Source organism: Lissotriton vulgaris, chromosome 5, assembly GCF_964263255.1.
Source record: "Lissotriton vulgaris chromosome 5, aLisVul1.2, whole genome shotgun sequence".
Taxonomy (NCBI): Eukaryota; Metazoa; Chordata; class Amphibia; order Caudata; family Salamandridae; genus Lissotriton; species Lissotriton vulgaris.
This window is the reverse complement of record NC_141693.1, coordinates 1,919,235,453-1,919,241,452: the sequence shown is the minus strand read 5'-3', so window position 1 is coordinate 1,919,241,452 and position 6,000 is coordinate 1,919,235,453.

Genomic DNA, 6,000 nt, shown 5'->3' with positions numbered 1-6,000 from the left:
GGCTCCCTTCACATGGTCAGTAAGAGCTGTTATCATAGTGCTAGACCAGGTGAGCGGGAACGGCCATAAAGGGGGTTGCAACCTCCCTATGAAATTGGTGGTTGCCTCTGAAGATTTTGCTAGAGTTTTAGGGGAGAGAGTGGTGTGTGGCTCTCAGGCTACTCTCTAGCCATACCTCTCCTTGTTTATGCCCCTCCTCCTCCTCTCTCTTATACTGAAAAGCTTTTAAAGTCATCAGGTATGCGGCACTTCACACACTTTAAACCCTCCTTAGTTTCAATTTCTGCTCCTGCTTTCTTCATTACCCCTGGTGCAGGGGTAGAAACCAACAGAGGCAGTGCCACCAAGAGTACCCAAGGGCATCCCAGGGGTGGGAGCTGTTACTCCTGGCCACCCCTAAATGAGTTTCATTCTTACCAGCTTCTCTGAGATAAGGTACCATACTTGCATTAATTCACCTAAAAACGTATGGTGGAGATCAGTATTTGCTATATAACAAGCAATGACACCATTCAAATCATTGTGTTTTGTTTGTACTAAAATACCAAGCTCATAACGGCAAATCTCCCAGTGGCTGCCATGCAGCAAATGAACTCGAGTTCTGAATAGTGTTTAATTACCAGCACTAAACTTAAGATTTAATAATACTGTGCTTTCAAAGTTAATTGGCATAAATCTTAATTAAGAGACTTGAGCCTTGAGCATACATTCTGCATGCGAATTTCATAAAGTTACTTGGTTGGCTCATCTGACAAAAATGCAATTGAAGATGTGAATTGATTGGTACAGTAGCAGAAAACACGCGGCCTCGTAGTAATAACACCGGCCTTCCGCGTTATAGTTTCTATCTAACTTTTCAAAACGTTCCCATTACAGTTTGCATTGGATTGCCTGCTCATTAACTTCGTTGCTATCGCAGAATAATTGTAATACTGATCTGTTGAGAGCTGGACCAGATTTACCATACCACACTAAAGGTCCACCACTGCAACCCCCCCCCCCCCTGCCCCCCCCCCACACACACACACACAAACAAGATCACTGAATTGATTTATGACTGGTATCCTTGTGCTCCATAAGGTAATAATTTACTATAATTTAAAAGTTAATACAATCTAATATGTAATGAAAAATGTGTTGAAAAATGCTTTGTTTTGGCCTGTCTACCAAATGTTCTTGGGGGAGACAAGTTCAACTCCCCCAAACACCACCTAGTAGTGGTGGCTCACTGCGCGTGCTTGCTACACACCATGTGGGGGGCTGGTCTCACTTTTACTTTGTTCTCTCCAGGATTCACTACTTGTTTCTATTTTGGTGCTCTCTGTAAGAATGTCTATGGGTACATATGACTGGGTGGGTAACCTGGTGCTCTTTAAGGCCATTATCTACTATTTACTGTGCTTTTAAAGTTGACAATTGAATATGTAATGAAAAATGTGCTATAAAATTCACCATTTTGGCTATGCGCCGGACGGGGGCTGGTCTGTCAACATTTGCCAGGGCTGCTTTCAGTTCCCAGTCCGGCCCTGGCCCGGTAGGGCCCCTGGACCCAGCCGTGGCTCCCGGAGGCAAAGGGGAAGCCTCCCCAGATCTGCGTCCCTGGCACCCTGCCACTCACAGGACCAAGGACTGAAACCGGGGTGGGGAGGCCACCCTCCCCGGGGCTCCCAGGAGTGGCTGAACCCAGCCGAGCAGCGGGAGGCTTCCCTGGCATGACGGAACCACGTCCCGGGCCTTTGCCGGGCCTGCGGGCCTGAAGGACGGGGCCCAGGGATGGAGCACCCGACCCGTGGTCGCGACCGAAAGGACTCCCATCCGCCCGCCCCTAGCCTTCGCGGTAGGGCTCCCGCCTACCCACGCAGTGCTCGGGGGCTATGCATCCCGGGGGGCTCGGGGGACCCTGCCTGGGTCTCAGGCACGGGGAGGACCACCGGAGCTCTTCATGGCTGGGATCTGGGAGGCAAATGAGCCCTCATCGGGACTTCCAGGGCAGCCCGACCATCTGGTCGCCCCATTGGAAAGCATTGCATGCGACCAGATGGCTGGGACCGAAAGGACTCCCATCTACCCACCCAGAGCCGAGCCAAAGCAGTAGGGCTCCCGCCTGCCCTTGTAGGTCTCCAGGGCTCTGCACCAGGGACCCTTGTCCCAGGCAGATGAACACTTGGCAGGCCGCAGGACGGGGGCTCCCACACCCTAGGCCCTGACCAAGTCCCTGCTTCTCAACCCAGCCAGGCTGGGGAGCCTGCTTGGGAACGAGGGACCCCTGTCCCGGGCACATAGAACCTCAGGACGTGTGATCATTTTCCACACATTTCTTTCCATAAGTCCACATAGAGGCCTTACGCCAATTCCACTCAGCCCTAGTCATACACCTTCCCCTGTTAAAAGGGTCTGCCTCCTTTAGAGAAACAGATCAAGAAACAGGGAACTCATGTTCCCTCTTGTGATTTTGTTTTCATCCCTTCTCAATGCGTTGCCTGCTGCTAGCGCCTTAGCCATGACTTCATCCACTAAATGCTGTAAATCTGCCTCTTTCACATACACGGGGACGGGTAACTGGTACAGAGGAAGATACATTTTTAGATCTGCTCATTTTTCTCTTCTTATTCCATCTATCACCATCTGAAGAGATGCCAGCCACAGGTTTTCTCTTGCTAGTTCCCTTGACATTATACATGTACCCAAGAGAACCAGTGCTTGGTTGACGCTTTGTTAGCTAACAATGGGCTGCTTCTGCACCCTGATCATCCAGATTTCTTCGAATCTGCAGCCACATTTACAACAGGTACAGCATCAAGACTATTACGGTCCGTTCTCGAATTGAGAGCAAAAAATTCCTTCAGCGATTTCACACACTTGCGTTATATAAACTCAATGCGAGGACTGTATTCTGTGCAATTTGTCCGACTTTGATTCTGTCCTTGCATTATCCACATCTATTCCACCAGTACTCATATGGGGTTAATTTCATAATGCTATGCTCCTCCCTTCCATTTTAGGAGGAGAACATCTGAACTCCTTTAGCCTGTCTAATCCACTTCACAGATTAGGAGCATACCGGGATTGAACCGAAATTTTATCTGCATTCTTCGAATTTGTAACCATTTTCACTACAGGTTAATCATTCTCACTAGTATAACTAGCAGGTTGCTGATAACTCCTTAGAGTGTTTACTCCCCCCAGACTACTATCTCTAACGTATTATAATTTTCAATCACAGCACTCATTAAGGGGTATCCGTGTGTATGTTTTTCTTTCATGAACAGATATTTGGAACACTGTTGTCTGCTTGTCATCATCCTCAGAACACCCTCTACATTTGGAACGTTCTCCGGACATATGTTCTACCCACAAATTCCAAATTTTGGTCAGCAATAGCATACCCAGAGGTGTGTATTCTAATTTTCTTTAGGTTAAGGGGTCCTCCTAGACTCACCTACCTTTAAAGGTTTCTTATTTCGGGATTCTGATATTTACAATAAGATCCCTCATCCCCTTTCTCCCCCCCACCCTCCTCTCCCCGCCCCCCTCCATCAGTATGAATGATGTTAGCACATATGTTGCTATTATGTATGTATGTATACAGTCTTGTTTCCTAATGTGACCTGGAACTGCAGTCCTTAGTTTTTAGATATATTTTCATCCCTTTCTTCCTTTTTCACCCACAGATATGCTCTGCCAGCCCACAACTGAGATTGTGAACCAACTTTTATACTGACTTTGTTCTATGAACCTGGATCTCACAAGACCACACAGATCTATGGATTGAATACATGCGCCCTTTGATGAAGGACTTTCCTAAATAATTTTCTTTCTCCGAAACGCGCGTCGGCGCTTTTCCCTTACTGCATGACGTTTTGATGCTTTGATTGAGTATGTATATTTGGCTTGTGTGATAGAGAGCTTGTGGATGATTGACAGAATGAATGAACGGTGTGTCATGTTTTTATTGTCTTACGAGTTATTGGGCTGATGTTCACTTATGACTATATAACTTAATGAATTTTTATGTATAAGAAGCTGACCTACATTAATCATGGTTTAAATCATCTTATCCAAAATGATCAACTAAAAATAACATTTTCTACAATATCTCAGCTGTTCTTTGGGTGTTCTTGGTTGATTTCAATTGTATGGTCCTTTATCCTTTGGGGAAGCTCCCTTTCATGTTTTTCTAGTGCTTATTTTCCCTGGTGGGTTGCTCCCCTGACCTATGTCTTCTTAGGTTCACAGGGTCCCTCTGTCGTATTTCTGCATATGCACCCTGGCCTGCCTTTATCTCTGAATGGTCTTAACGTTTTTTTTTTCCCTTCAAAAAACTTTATTGGTTTTTATGACAAAGGACAAACAGCAAGATTAAATGTTACAGTATTACATAACGCATGTAGGATAGGGAGGTAGAATGTACTATACATTTGTAATATTATACATGGCACAATATGAAATGTAATGAATATCAGAATGAACAAATTATGGTCATGAGGTACATCAGGGCAAGAATGAGGGGCAAACATCAAAATATGACATCACAAATCAGGCAACTAATATGAAATTATGAGAGATAAGAAAAGGCATGACAGTTCTGGAGATAGGGTCACATGAGATATAACAAAAGGCATGACAGTTCTGGAGATAGGCTCACGTTTTAACCTGGTAATGAGCCAACCATTGTAAGCCTGTACTGCACAAAACAATCGTTTTACAGGGAGTTTTGGCCATAAGCTGTGTGAACCTTACCCCAGAGTGCGATGTGTCCTCTGCTTTCACGCCTCACAGACAGACCATACAGCATGTCACAGCAGTGGGGTATTGAACCCTTCCCTAAGGCTGCTGCCCCGCTTTGCTGACTGCTCTTGTGGTATGCCAGGCTCCTCATGGCTGGATAATCTGCACTGTGGCGCCTACTCTGTTGGCCCTGAACATGAATATCTCCCTGCCACAGGCACAGTGATTGACATTTTTTAAACGGAGTCTGCAAAAGAAATAATGCCTGGTTTTTTTTGGGGGGTATGCAGTAGAGCGAGGATATCTGCATAGTCCTATTCCTATTTGTATGATCTCGCTGCGCTGGAGAGCTAGAAAATTTGAAATAATTTAATAACGTAATTGGGAAGCTTTCTTTTGCAGCTGATCGTCACCCCTACAGAGGACATTAGCATTCAAGGCACGCGCAGGGCAACAGTTCAACCTAGCATACCATGCCCTAGTGCCTACGGCGCGCAGTGTCACGAGTCTCCTGCAGCACTTCCCTGGCCCCAAAAACACTACGCATGAAAAAACGAAATTTGCAAGGCTTAATCAGCTCACAGTCTAAGATGTCAAAGGGTATATGCGGATCTGGAAATTAATTGGTTCCTCCAGTATCCCGGCATGCAGCACTTAAACTATAAAAGAGAATCGAAAGGAGAGCGGAGAGGATGATAATGGACATAGAAAACAGCTCTGCTGCAGCAAGAATAAGTTCCAGTCGCCATATTTAAATAGCAAAGACGACGCTTACGTACATTGTACCTCGCATTTTTCAAACAATGCCTAAATGCGGGTTGGCGTAGTTTTATTTAATTTTTAAAATGTTAAAACTTGAATGTTTGCATGTGGCTAAAGCTTTGGGGCATTGTTAAGGAACGCGAGAGTTCGGTTCTAGAAAGGTATATAATAATTACAGTGGGTCCAAAAGTGGGCGTTGTAAAAAAGAAAAAGCAGGATTAGCTGGGATGCGCATATGGCAGAGCGACATAAGCAGCACGCGTGAAAAGTGCACTGAAGAAATAATTACAAATGAAACAAGACTTCAAGAAGCACAATCTCCCATAAAAGGAAGCCCGAAACGAACCTACTATCCTACCAAAAACAAGCCCAACTGCCGTACACATCCAAAAGTGGGAAAAATGAATAAATACAATGAACAGAACAGGAGGAACAGAGAGGAAGGCAGTACTGACACAATTGTGGCGTTTAGAGGAGATGGGAGGGGGAATTATATATTTACATGTAAGC